Below are 13,702 nucleotides of genomic sequence, written 5' to 3'. Positions count from 1 at the left end.
AGAAATTTTTTTCACAGAAAGTGTGAACAATATAAAGTCTGATTTTTTCATGCATACATGTGCCTGAAAAACAATTTCAGCATTGTAGTTTATCACAAGTGCTTTAAAGGGGACAAAATTTAGGGCATGTATTATGCAAGACAATATTTTAAAGTAAGGTTTAGTTAGTTTTGGAAGACATTCTTTGATTTTTCAGACATATGAACATTTTCATCATTTCCCTGGGCCCTGGTAGAATGAACACTATATATCTGATACTCATCTGGCATGAGGAAATGGCTGTCTACGCTGCTCAGGGATGCTGGAATATAGTCACATACAGATCTTTTAATGATGCGACGACTTGCCTGTAGTATGTAGGCTCTGAACCTCTCTTATCTTCATTCCCTTAGTATAAAATTTTAGGGCAAGTCTGTCTGCTAGTGAAGAGACTATCATCATTAGGCATGCTCAAATTGATCTAATGCTTTCTAATAAGAGGTGAATCAATAGGAAAAGGAGAAGTAAAGCCAAACTGTAGAGAAGCACAGGAAGCTCTGTGGGACCTACAGAGACTTTTCCAGCAGCTAGTAATGATAATTTCAAGTCCAGAGCCCAACCCAAGAAGAACACAAGAAGTCCAGTTCAGCAAGGTGACATGGACAGTTATCAGACAATGTTATAATGCACTTCTGTATTTGCAGTCACCTCTTATACGCCTATATCACATTCCTTTCATTATTATTGTGGAAGTTCTTTACAGGACACTGGTTGATCTGTCCCAAACATCAATGCCAGTCATAAATAACACTCCTAGGCATCCCTGGTTTTCTGAGCTAGCCCAGATACACAGGGCTACAGCTCCCAGGAATCACCTCCATCCTATGATCCTTCAACCAAGGTGATCGGCCAGATAGTGGCTGGCTTAAACTCTCTTCTATGTGCCTCCATCCTGAGAACCTGGAGCGCAGAGGACGCAGGTCATTGCTGCCGCCCCACAGCACAGCGCTGTCTTGGAGAAGGGTCCAGGGCTGCACGAGTTCCCTAGCTGCCCCTCAGGTGGCTATGGTTCAGTTTAACCTCTCCCAGGATCCTCCCAGGGAAAACATTTTAAAGAATTTCTTTTCAGCTAGCCAGTCACTTTCTGTTGCTTACAATCAAAACAACTTTGTCAGTTAAGGACATCAAGACTTCTAAAAGAAAGAGGTAAGGGACCAAACCACCACAATTCTTGCATTGGGGCAAACACCATTTCAGCGATGTTCTCGCTCAGGTGGCCTTTGTGGGGTGGGTGGCTGCTGCTGTCACACAGGGTGCAGAGGACAGTAGCTCAGAGGGCACTGAGGCTGTGCTGGGGCTGCCACCACCAGGGAAGGCCCAGGTGTGGGACATAGCCCACCAAGTGCCTGGTGAGCATGTCAGCGTGCACCTTTCATTGCCCTGCCTGGGGAAGTCGATCTGATGGTGCTCAACTTTTGTTTTCCTTTTCTTTCCCCCAAGTAGAATTCTTAGTTAAGGGGACTCTTATAGGAATATAAATAAGACCAAAGAGCAAAGCTACTGGGGGGGGGCACAGTTCTCCCTCCTTTTACCCTAATCCTAACCTAATACCTTGGGAAAAGTTTTAAGGCAGTAAAATATATAAACTAATGCCTCAGTACTGATATTCACCAATAAAAAGAAACTAGGGCTAAGTTGTGCCTTTTTAAAGAAGCAGTGCATTTACCATATTCCATATGTTTTTTTGAACCATGTGACATTAATGCCCCAGTCATTTTTATCTCATGTTCTAAATGGGCATCCCCAGTGTACACGCATCCTGCTGCATTCACATGCTGTGAATCTCATGAAAGATGGATACGAACAGAGGAGAAGACAGAATAGGTACGGTGTCTGCCAGTCTCGAGACTTCCATTGAATGTGCAGGGGGTGAAGCTTGGGATCAGCCACAGCAGAAACACATCTTTATGTCCCCGGGTGACTCAGGACCACCTGCCAACTTCCTGTTTGATGTGACCCGGTGGTCACTGCCACAGTCTCACTAAGTGGCTGACAGAGAGTTCACACAAGCTTTGACATTTTTGTTGCTTGCAGTATTAAAATTATCTGTTTGGGAATCCTCTGCAGAACCTTTGAAATATTCTGCTAATTTGTGAGTTACAACTAAAAAATTTCTAATGCTTGCATCTAGTTAACTTCCAGGTTCTTCCTTCAAGGGTAACCACTACACAATGCCTGATTCTTTCAGTAATAACTTTCCTGTTTTTCTGTAGACTTTTAGCTACTTAATTAATGGATGTACAAGTAGCAATAAAGTTTAGTGTTGTTGATTTTCATGCTTCATATAAGTATAATACGATTGCTATGTATTATTCTTTTGTTATGTTCTTTCTTTCAACATTATGTCTACAGGATACATCTATGTCATTGTGCAGTTCCAGTCCATTCTTCATTGCATAATAGTAATTTAGCGTATGATTACACTTTGCACATATGTCTGGGTACACCAAAGCATACGTTTTTCTAGAATACACACAGATAGCTCACAGAGTTTTAAAAAGCTTAAGGGAAAGTAACCCCAATGTATCTTTTGGCAGTACTTTTAATATTAACTCTTATATAGCCATGAAGAGAGAAAATTACTAGCTTTATCTTTCTGTGGGTTTTGACTTCTGCATATTCATTAACTATAAACTAAAATATTAAATGGAGGGTTGGGGATATGGCTCAGTAGCAGAGTGCCTGCCTGGTAAACACATGTTCTGAGTTCATTTCCCAGTACAAAAAATATTAAATGGTATTCTGTTAAAAAGTAATATGCCAAAACTCTCTCCCCCTTTTATCTCATTTTTAATGTTACCTTCACATTTTTTTTACTTTTAATGAATCACTATTGTGTACACTGAGAGAATAAGATGTTCTTTCAAATTTTAAAGCAATTCTGCACCAAAAAGCTTTCAAGTTAACACTGATCAAGGCTGGAAAGCCAAAGAAGATAATTCTGTGGGCAAATTAAGGAGAAATCCAAATAATAAAGACTAATTCCAAATTCAGATGGGCCACACTCAGGACTGCACTGTGGGCCCACCCCACCTCACCCAAGCAGACACAGTGGATCACAGGACAGCGTGGGCACACAGACCACTCTCACACTGAGCAGCTCCTCACTCCTCAGACCCCTTGAGGAGATGGGTCCTGCTGCACTTCCCTTTCACAAACTATGGTACAGAAGGACAGGAGTGTGGCCATGGCCCCACAGCTATGCAGAGCAGAAGCAGTGCCCAAGCCACACTGCCTGCAGTCTCCCTAGCTTAGCATGGTACTATTTGTGTATGCTGTGTTGTTGTTGACATTGTTATTGTTATTTCCATAACAAGAATAGTTCTTTAAGATTAGGGAAAAAGATGTGAACTTCAGGGGGAAGTACAATTGTTTTGCTTTATAAGAAATTTGTGAAAATGATTATAATCAAGCAACTCTAATTCTGGGAGAACTAATTAAGAAATGAATTAAGGGATTCAATGGGTACCCAAATTAGTCATTAGGGCTCAAAGATCTGGAGTTCTGGTCCAAATCCAGCTATGGCACTTGCATCCAAAATAAACATGACCAGATATGTACCACAGCTCGCAATTAAAATGGATTTATATGGCTTATGTGTCCACATGGGACAGGCCTCTTCCTAATTGAATTCTGATACCTCTTCTGTGACTATGTCTCCTGTAACTGCTGGCAATAGGGTTATGTGGAGGGAGAATCATTTGGATCAGTGATTTCTGCAGTAGAAGCATAAAAAGATAACAGTGAAGCCTTTGAATTGTAATTTGAAAATCCCTAAAGTGTGCCCACATGGCATATGTTTTAGACTACTACTAACTAGCAAGACCAGTCACAAAGGGGATGTCTAATGTCACTGCTCTGGAAGAACAGTGCTCCAACCTGAGATGAGATCAGCTCTACAGGCCACGGCATTCCTGCTCTCTACCTCTGGTTTGATTAGTGACAGGTGGCTGGAGGGCTTTCACTCTCCTGACAAAACTATGATCAGAATTGTTTTCAACTGGTGCATCTTTCCATCAAGCTGCTGCCTCCCAGCAGAATAATCAGGATGTCTGGTTGCTTAGTATACATTCTGAGGAGACAGGAATTGCTGTGCCCTTGCTTGTCTGATGGAAGAAGGCTGCTCCAGATTACACAGTAATTCTTCAGTTGCCTGACCAAAAAAACAACTCATCTGTGTTTGCATGCATGTGTGCATGCACCCATATATGGGTTTCCATATATGGAAACAGATGGAAAAACCCATCAGCTGTTTTTATTATCAGGCTCTTTTAACAACTATAAAGAAAGTGTTCTCGTGGTGACTGGGATACCAGGGAATTCAACACTCTACTTCATTCATGGAATACACTGATTCCCACCAAAGTGAATGACTTTTTTCAAAAAGTTAGCTATCTTACTGCTAAAATTCCATTGTGATGGCAAAAGATTTTGGGTTAGATTAAACTTTGATAGAAATATCCAGGAGGCACTAAGGCCTCATTAATTAGGACTAGTTTGATTTGTAATTTATGATTTTTGACAGGATCTGGACCAAAAATGGTATTTTTCACAAAGAATACAGACTGTTGGGGGTGGGCATGGAGGCAACAAAAATATTTCAAAGACTGTAGCAACCTAAATCAACAACTTGCTTTGTGTCCAGCATAAACTTCTGACATATCTATCTGGGTATTAGTAACAGACAACAGTAATAGTTACATTTTACTGAATATCAATGTGGTGTAAGTTTCCTACTTATATAAGCATAATATATCCAACAGTTCTCAAAGATGGGCATAATCATCCACATGTCAGAGAAGAGACTGAAGCTCAAGCAAGTGGGGTTTGAAGACCGCATGATTCTTAGGCAACAGGTACGGGAGGCAAAGCTAGGCTGGCTGCCTCCAAGGCTGCGTACTTCCTCATGTTCTCCAGGCTGACCAGGTGCCATAATGTGGAGGCCACAAGTCAGCCTGCTGGACTCACTAGCTACAGTGACAAGGGCAAAAATGCCTGTCACTGCAAGGATGCCAAGCTGAGCCACTCTAGAGTCTTTCTAAATCAGGGACAGTTCTACAAAAGACCTTTCCCTGCCCCTTCTCTATTCTTACTGTGGAACTCTAAAGTGTTTTACAGGCAGGACGCCCTCCAGCATCAAAGCATGGAGTGTGGGGGGACACAACCTCAGGGCCACTGACCTAGGGTCTTTCAGCCACACACTCACAACACAGGACAGCTCCAGCACAGGCCACCCAACATAGTGTCAGGAGGCCACCATAGAGAATGAAAGGACCATCATTACTCACCAGGGGATTCCTAGAGATGCTCCTGAAAGCAGTATGGATTCCGGAATGTTCTAGAAGAAAGGAAAAGTGGAAGGTTAGGCAGGTCTCACATCAGCAACTTCATCATCCATTTCCAGCACACTGGCATCCACTCATGGCATCCAGAGTCTGGCAGAGAAGGAACTGACCTTCACGGCATCGTCATGGTTCTGTGGCCTGGGCAGGTGGAGAAGTGCTCTGTGCCCCAAGGTACTGAGCCACAAGAGGGGGCAACAATGGAACCTCTTCACAAAGTTGCTAATGGTAACACACAATGTGCATAATGAGTTTAACACTTCTCATATATAGCAGTGATACTTTAATAACAATAACATGTAATGCTCATTGCTGATTTGGAAAGTATCCAGTATTGTCCTAGGCCACTGTTGATGTAGACTAACTCCTTCAATAGTCTGTAGGAGACCCTGTAATCATTGGCTTATTTTTTATTCTTCTGAGATAGGGTCCAGGTTGGCCTTGAACTCACTATGTAGCCCTGGCTGGCTTTGAACTCACAGCAATCTTTCTGCGTCAGACTCCCAAGTGTTGGCATTATCGGTATGTGCCACCCTACCCTACAGTCAATGGCATCCACAAATGTCATGAAAAGAGGCACAGAGAGAGGTCTAATGAAACTTGCCAGGGATGAGGTAGAGCTGGAGTTCCATCTGGGACAATCAGAACCTACAGCGTGGACTGGTAGCCACGTGATATCCTGCCTAATGAGTTATAAACAAATGTCAGCTAGTGTCACTACTGGGCAGGAGTGTGCCTATGATCACACATAACCCCACAGGACTCAGGAGCTTAGACGACCACCACTAGAGACAGAGGGGCACCGTGGTCATCTGTCAACCACCCATCACGCACTTGCTCAACCGTCTCTTCAAGTGTATCTCAAGAATCCCTGCATCTCCAAAACTCTAATAAGAACCACGGGGAACTCAAATGCTCTGGTCATCAAGCCTGTGGAGTCAGAAGCTTGGCTTCCATGAAATAAGTGGAGAGCAAGTGAGAGGGAAGAGCTGGAAAAACAACATAGCCTCAGGAACCCAGTGCTGGGCCTGGCTCTGCCCCAGCTCTCCAGGTAACTTCCTCAGCTGATATCTCTGGGTTTCACACTGAAATAAACCTTCCAGGTTTTGAAGCCCTGAGATTATAATTTTCAACTCTGACTTTATTTCCATCAGAGTACTTTTTCTCCTAAGTCTATTTTCTAAGAGACTATACTATTGGTTCTTCATTTACCCAATAAACATAGACTGAACATGGTATCAGGATGGTGCCAAAGCTGTCAACACACAACACGACCTACATTCTGTAATTAGTTCTGCAAGTGTGATGCATTGTTACCTTGGCTATCAGAAGACCAGGGAAGAAAGCAGCCAGAGGACAGGTGCTCACACTGTTTGCCCCACTCTGAGCCCTGGGAACTGCCTGAAAGAACTCTGTCCAACCTACAACTCAGGCCTCTGTGCCCAGGGAGCAGCAGCCTATAAGAGAGGGTACCATGCCGAGCTGATGGGGTGGATAAAGAGATTCATGAAAAACAAGACAAAAACTGGACAGCTGAGGAGATACATGGACTGGAGGTAAAGTCTGTTTTCTAAAATAATGCTGTTTACATGGAACAAGTTGAAGAGACAAGAACTCGGTGTTTAACTCCTGACTTTAATAAATCTTATCTTGTGTGTGTGTGTGTGTGTGTGTGTGCATGCACATTTGTGATACATCCTTACAGTATTTGGGAAACACTGATGCTTCGACATCTTGCTACACAAGACACTTCTGACTTTATTTAAGGATCAGTTCATCACACTTAGATATATTTGCTTTCATAAAAACTCCTTGGAGAGAAATAATTCATTGAATGTACACTTCCATTAAAAAAGAATTGACTTCAAAATATACTTTTCAAACTTTTTTGACAAGAACAATTCTTTAATTTTCTTTGTGTACTACAAAAAGCAAACGTTGGGTTGACAATGTAATAAACAAGTTTTCAAGATATTAAACATTTATAGATTTAATTTTTAATAAAGGCTTTTAAACATACCCAAAAATATCCATTAATATTTAACATGGGAAGAAGCCACATTTTGGCAAATCCACTGCCCACTGCAAGCGAAGTTGGCAGAAGATGCCTAATGGTTCTTGAAGATAGCAAGGATGGCATTTTCTGCAAGATGGTTACACTGCTGTAGCTCACAACCAAAGAGGCACAAGCTACTCAGATGCATCCCACACAGTCTTAGTAGATGTTCAGTAACAGACACACCCTCTTTGCTGTGTTTCTGCAAATTACCCTGAGCATGAATGTCTGCAGAGGATGTGGCTCCTAAATTGGCTCCAAAAGAGTTTCCAAAAAGTTTTGTACAATGCAACATTGCTTGAGGACATCATAATTTCCAGAGGTGACAACTTTGAGTCACAGTATGGATGTGGATATACAAGTATAGCTTTTTTAGACCTGAAAAGAAAAAAAATCAAAATTTTGGTAGTGGTTATCCTCGGGGTGAAGGACTATGGATAGTTTTTTTCTTCTTTATAATTTCCTTTGCTTTCTAAGCTTTCTATGATGAGTATGTATTACTTTGATAAGTTGAAAACATTTTTTCCAGTCTCATGGTATATTATGAAAGCAATCTCACATAGTAAAAAGTGAAGGCTTGGGGACTCCGGGAGAACATGGCGGACAGACAACAGCAACTACCGGAGGCTCTCTGAAAGGCTCGGCTCAGAGGCCAGGAATGATGCGGACTAAGGAGACACGAACCAGTAGAGATATGCTCTGCTGACTCAGGAATGAACTGGGCTGAGAGAAACCAACTTAGAATACAGTCCTGGCGCTAAAATAGGAACAGAAAAGACTCGGTGTAGAGGCTCGACCCCGCGCCATTGGAAACCGCGATTTGGGTTTCCCGCCGCCCGGCGGCTGACTGCCTCCACAAGCGGCTCGGCAAGGAGAGACGCGCAGAAGCTCGGGAACGGGAGTCTGCGAATGGAGTCGAAAACAGGACGGACAAGGAGGCGTACACGAAAACTGACTGGTGGCGAGGTGAGTGAGAGAAACTGACCCCCTACCACAGTCTGACTCCAGTGGAGGACTTTCTGGGCTCAGACAGTCCTGTAAGAGCAGGGCGCGGTGGCAACTCCAGCCACACATTTCCCTCTCGGACGGGATTGGTGAAAAGTGCCTGGCCTGAGTGACGCTGCTGGCAGACTCCCTAGGCTGGCCTAACCCAGATCCCAGAGCCTGACGGTGGCCTGGAGGAGCGACTGACTCCTGCGTAGGCTGCCTCCTCCCCAACTCCCTGGTGCGCAGCGGTGGGCGGTAACAACTAGCCAGCGCAATTTGATCAGGCTGTGGCTGACAGGCAGGGAAGCCGGGCCTCCTATGTAAGTTTGCATTTTATAAGGAACAGAAAATATGGGGAAGGGAAGCAACAAAAAAGGCTCCTCGGCCCCCAATCCTGAGAAACAGGCAATAGTGGACACCGCACCAATATACATTAAGCGCCATATAGAGAGCCTCATAGACCAATTCAGGAATGAAGTTATCAATGACCTGAAGCTAGAAGTATGCAGAATAGTTAGAGAAAAGCTAAGCACCACCCAGGAAAAAACAGATGGTGGAATGGAAGAACAGAAAAAGAGGGGAGAATTGCTTGATGGAGAAAACAGAGAAAGCATTGAGTATGTGAAGCAGGTGCAAAGGGACTATCAAGAAATTAAGAAGTCTATCCAAGACTGGCATAACAGCTTGAAAGAAACTAAGGACAGACTATCTGAATTGGAGGGCAGACTTGAAACATGGGAGAATGAAATGAAAAACTTCTTAAAAATAACAAAGAAACAAACAGCAATAATACAAAGACAAGAAGATGATAAGAGGAGCCATAACTTAAGGATTAAGAACATAAAAGAAGAAGTAGGGACACAAACAAGTGAACTACAAAAGCTACTCACAGAAATAATCCAGGAGAATTTTCCTAATTTAGCAAAAGGTAAAGATACTCAGATGTATGAGGCATACAGGACCCCAGCTACCTACAACCCTAACAGAGAAACACCCAGGCATATAATAATAAAAATTCCAGAAATTCAATACAAGAACAGAATATTAAAAGCTGTAAGAGACAAGAAACAGATCACTTACAAGGGAACACCCATCAGAATTACAGCAGATTTCTCTTCACAAACCATCAAATCACGAAGAGCATGGGGGGAAATAATTCAAGCTTTGAAAGATAATAATCTCCAGCCAAGATTGAGATATCCTGCACAACTGTCCCTGGAAATTGATGGAAAAACGAGGTGCTTCCAGGATAAAGAGGAACTGGGGGAATTTGCAACCACCAATTCAACTCTACAGAAAGTATTGCAGGATATTCTAAAAAAAGAAAAATACAAAGAACCCAGAAATAGTGGCGGGGAGGCCACAACGAATGGAGCAGAGAACAAAATGAAGAAAACAAACTGACAGCTACTGACAGAAAAAGACCTCAACAGAAATGAGACAGAGAAGATTGGATGATAGGAACAGCTATTTTGGAGAAAATGACATCTTAATAGGTAATGCTGATTTAGTACCATCTTGTTTTGAAGTCTCATCTAGCTTTTGTTCTTCTGTCTCCAATGGTCTAAACAGGTTGTATCTTATTGGATTTTGTTATGTACGATAGTATAAGCAAAAACCTTTTAAAGACAAGGAGATTATACAGAGACCATTGTTCATTTTCTGTTAGTCAATTCTAAATACTCTATAATGCTGTCATTCTCTTAAATGGTTTTACATTGTTTTGATATACTTAATGCTACAGTATATGAAGTTGTACTCAAGGACTTCAGGGAGGGAGTCAATATGGTAACTACTTTTGGGTCGGAAATATCTGGTGGTGAAACACTATTCTGCTTAAATGGTTATGTTTTGATCTGCCCTGTTTCGCTGTTATGCCCTCTTTTTTCTCAATCTCCACTCCATTATTTACTTTTTTATTTTTATCCATTTAATTAAAGGGAAAAATATAGCAGGATATAATATAGTAACCCACTTTGACTTTCTATTATCTTGATTTGAAGCCCTGTATTACTCTCACCATCTTGTTTTTGACTGAGGTTCCTATATTCTGTTTTGCTGGATAGTATCAGGTTCGAAAGTTTAGGCATCAGCTGAGAAGATAATGAGATTCATTATAACGCCCATTCTCGTTGACTTTTATCTACTTTTGAAGACCTACAATATCTCCAATGTTTTGGTTTTGTCGGTTTTATTCTTTACTGTTTTGTTCAATTGTATTACAACTAATGATATAGGCAATTCTATTAGAAATAGCGGGAGGCATTATGGTAACCATTGTTGATCACCTTGTATTATGTTTTTATATTATCTATTATATCCACCCTTTTGACATGACCGATTCTGTTCTGTTATGTCACATTTGGTTTTACTCTCTTCCAAAAAAGCAATAAGAACCCTGGGAGCAATGAAACCCAAAATGTGTAATAGTCACTGTACAAAACAGAGGAAAAGAAAGTGCTCTAAACTATATAACTGCATGTATATTTAAATGTATAAGATAGAAAATGATATCACAGAGTTTTATTGGATCTTGAACAGAACTGTTTGCAGTATCATTGTTGGAATGTCCACTCTACAAGCTTTAATTTTGTGACTTGAACAATTATTTCTAAGATGGCAATATGTAATCCATTAACTAGTGATTTCCTACTGCGCATTTTTTTCTTCTGTAAATCTGTATAACTTGTACCCCTTCACTGTTTTTTTTCTTTCTTTCTTTTCTTTTCTCCTTAAATAAAAAAAAAAAAAAAGTGAAGGCTTTAGAATCAGACAAACGGGTTCAAGTCCCAGCATGTTTTCCACTATCTTGACACCTCTGGAAAAGTTTCTCAGCAGCACACTTTGCACAACTATTTACCTGTAAAATGAGAATAATAATACATGTTCTGAAGCACATGGAAGGTAAGTTAGCATTTTTTGATTTTAAACAGTAAACCAAGTTGTTGGTGTTTATAAACTGATGCTTCAGGCCATTTGTTTACAAAAATGCTGTGAGTTTGTAATAACTTTTATAAACCTTCCAACAGTTTAAAGTTCATAAAAGAGTAAGCAGTAGTGGGCTTTTACCTTACTCTCCTTCCAACACCAATTACCAGCTTCTGAGAGTCCCAGACTGGTTCAGCTATCCCTGCTCATACGAGGGGTAGAGAAGGGTTAAGCAGATCAATTTGAAGACAGTGAATGAACCATAGCTCCCACAGCCAAGACCTTGTCCATGCTCTGATTCCTTACAATTAAGGTCAGCAAAGTAAATTTTACATTGCTTAAATGTGGGCAAAAACCAAGATCACACATTACCTGGATTGCTTTTTCTTTTCTTTTCCTCTCTTTCTTTCTTTCCTCCTTCTTTTCTTCCTTCCTTAAATGATAGCTATACTGATATTTTCATCCTATTCATCAGAAGGTAGTTCCATCAGTTAGATTTATGATAAAATATACACGTTCAACAAAATTCAACTGTTGGGGATATACTGTCCTTGCTGTACCTTGACTACAGCAAGAAATATTGATTTAACTGACTTTAATATCAAGTCAGGTATTTGTTAATATGTGGAAATGAAAAACATCAAAATCATGAAAAGCTTGATGTATAGGTTAAATCTCACATGGCCCATTGCAAGGGACTGCTCAGCGTCCTCTGCCGTACTAGAATATGTGCAATGGATGCTAGTCTGAGTCACAGTTAGGAGGAATTTTCAGTATACTGGGATTTGCTACATAAATGAATATGGATATAGATTTTCATATAGTAAAATTTATTGTAGAAAAGACATTACAAACTTAACCCTCTCTTCTCTCTGCTTAAGAAGTACATCTTTCTTTCCACCTAGGCTAAGTGGGCTTTCTTCCTTCTCAGCACCCTCGTTCCTTCACTTTATCTAGCATATACCAAATGCTTTAAGAAATTGCTGATGAAGAAAGGAGCTGAAAAATACTTTGGTACCAAAGAGAAGGGGAAATGAAATTTAGAAACTGACTCCAAATGCGAATAGCAAGCAGGTTTAGCTATGACCACCCAGCATGCTCAGGGAATCCTGGGATGAGTGGGAGCAGGTCAGTTCTCTTCAGCTAAGTGGTTACAGAGGTCCAAAGCATCCAGCACTTAGCACACACACTCCCAACCCGGGAAATGCTAGAGGGGCATTTCAGACACTGCTTGCCTCAAACAGCTTCAGAAATGTTCCACAAGAACCGTGGGAGCAATGAAACCCAAAATGTGTAATAGTCATTGTACAAAAGAGAGGAAAAGAAAGTGCTCTAAACTATATAACTGCATGTATATTTAAGTGTATAAGATAGAAAATGATATCACAGAGTTTTATTGGATCATTGAACAGAACTGTTTGCAGTATCATTGTTGGAATGTCCACTCTACAAGCTTTAATTTTATGACTTGAACAATTATTTCTAAGATGGCAATATGTAATCCATTAACTAATGATTTCCTACTGTTCATTTTTTTCTTCTGTAAATCTGTATAACTTGTACCCTTTCACTGTTTTTTTTTTTCTTTTCTCCTTAAAGAAAAAAAAAAAAAAGAAATGTTTCACAGTACATTCTCTGTCACAGGACAACACAATAGAACTAAACGCTTGCTTTCACAAAGGTTTTATTGTGCTGAAGGAACACCTGTTGAAGGCAGAAGCCTCTTTTTCCTATACCCAAGAAACAGGCCTTGGGAATGAGCAACCAAATTTCAGAAAAGTCCAACTAGCGAGGATGTTCAGGGTAGAAAAAGGGTTTGTCCCATTATCATAGGACAAGGTAAGCGAAGAGTTGGAAGAGTGTGGTGAGATAATCCCCAGGAGTGGTACAATTTTACATATATTTTACAAATATTCTCATTTGAAAATACTTTAAATGAAAATATTTTAAATTGGCTCCCCTCCTTCCCTGCGGGAACAATCTTTTTGAGCGACCCAATGGCCTGTTCATATTTGATCCTCCAAACGATCTCTGAGTAGGTAGTGGCCATTAACTACACTAGTGAGCACAGGCAGCTGGGGCTGAGAGAGAGTACAGTTCTTCGTCCACGGTTGGAAAGCTACTAAGTGACAGGCCAGTGACTAGAGGTCAGTGTTAAAATGCCACACCTAACTTTCTCTTCAATTTTAACTATTCGCTGGTTGTACAAAGAACTGATACCTACAATATCACCATGGTAGAAACACTGTCAATACATTCTGTTATAATCTAAAATCTTTCCGGTTGCTGGGCTCTGAGAATATTGTTTTTCCTTGCAGAAAATGACTGAAGGAAAACAGGAACAATTCAC

The 13,702-nt window shown here is 40.9% G+C and overlaps 1 protein-coding gene across 6 annotated transcripts in view; it reads right to left on the bottom strand.

Moving 5' to 3' along the window:
* Spats2l (spermatogenesis associated serine rich 2 like) overlaps window positions 1-13,702 on the bottom strand; it is a 158,366-nt gene that overhangs the window by 125,488 nt on the left and 19,176 nt on the right. For all 6 annotated transcript variants that reach the window (XM_063259521.1, XM_013145252.3, XM_013145253.3 and 3 more), the window contains exon 2: window positions 5,328-5,377. The gene's annotated coding sequence lies outside the window, so the exon portion shown is untranslated. The remainder of the gene's footprint in view (window positions 1-5,327; window positions 5,378-13,702) is intronic.

The sequence above is a fragment of the Cavia porcellus genome, unplaced genomic scaffold (genome assembly GCF_034190915.1).
Source record: "Cavia porcellus strain 051 isolate PalLab524CR breed Dunkin Hartley unplaced genomic scaffold, mCavPor4.1 scaffold_12, whole genome shotgun sequence".
NCBI lineage: Eukaryota > Metazoa > Chordata > Mammalia > Rodentia > Caviidae > Cavia > Cavia porcellus.
Note: the sequence above shows the minus strand (reverse complement) of the source record. Positions and strands in the feature narration are given on the sequence as shown.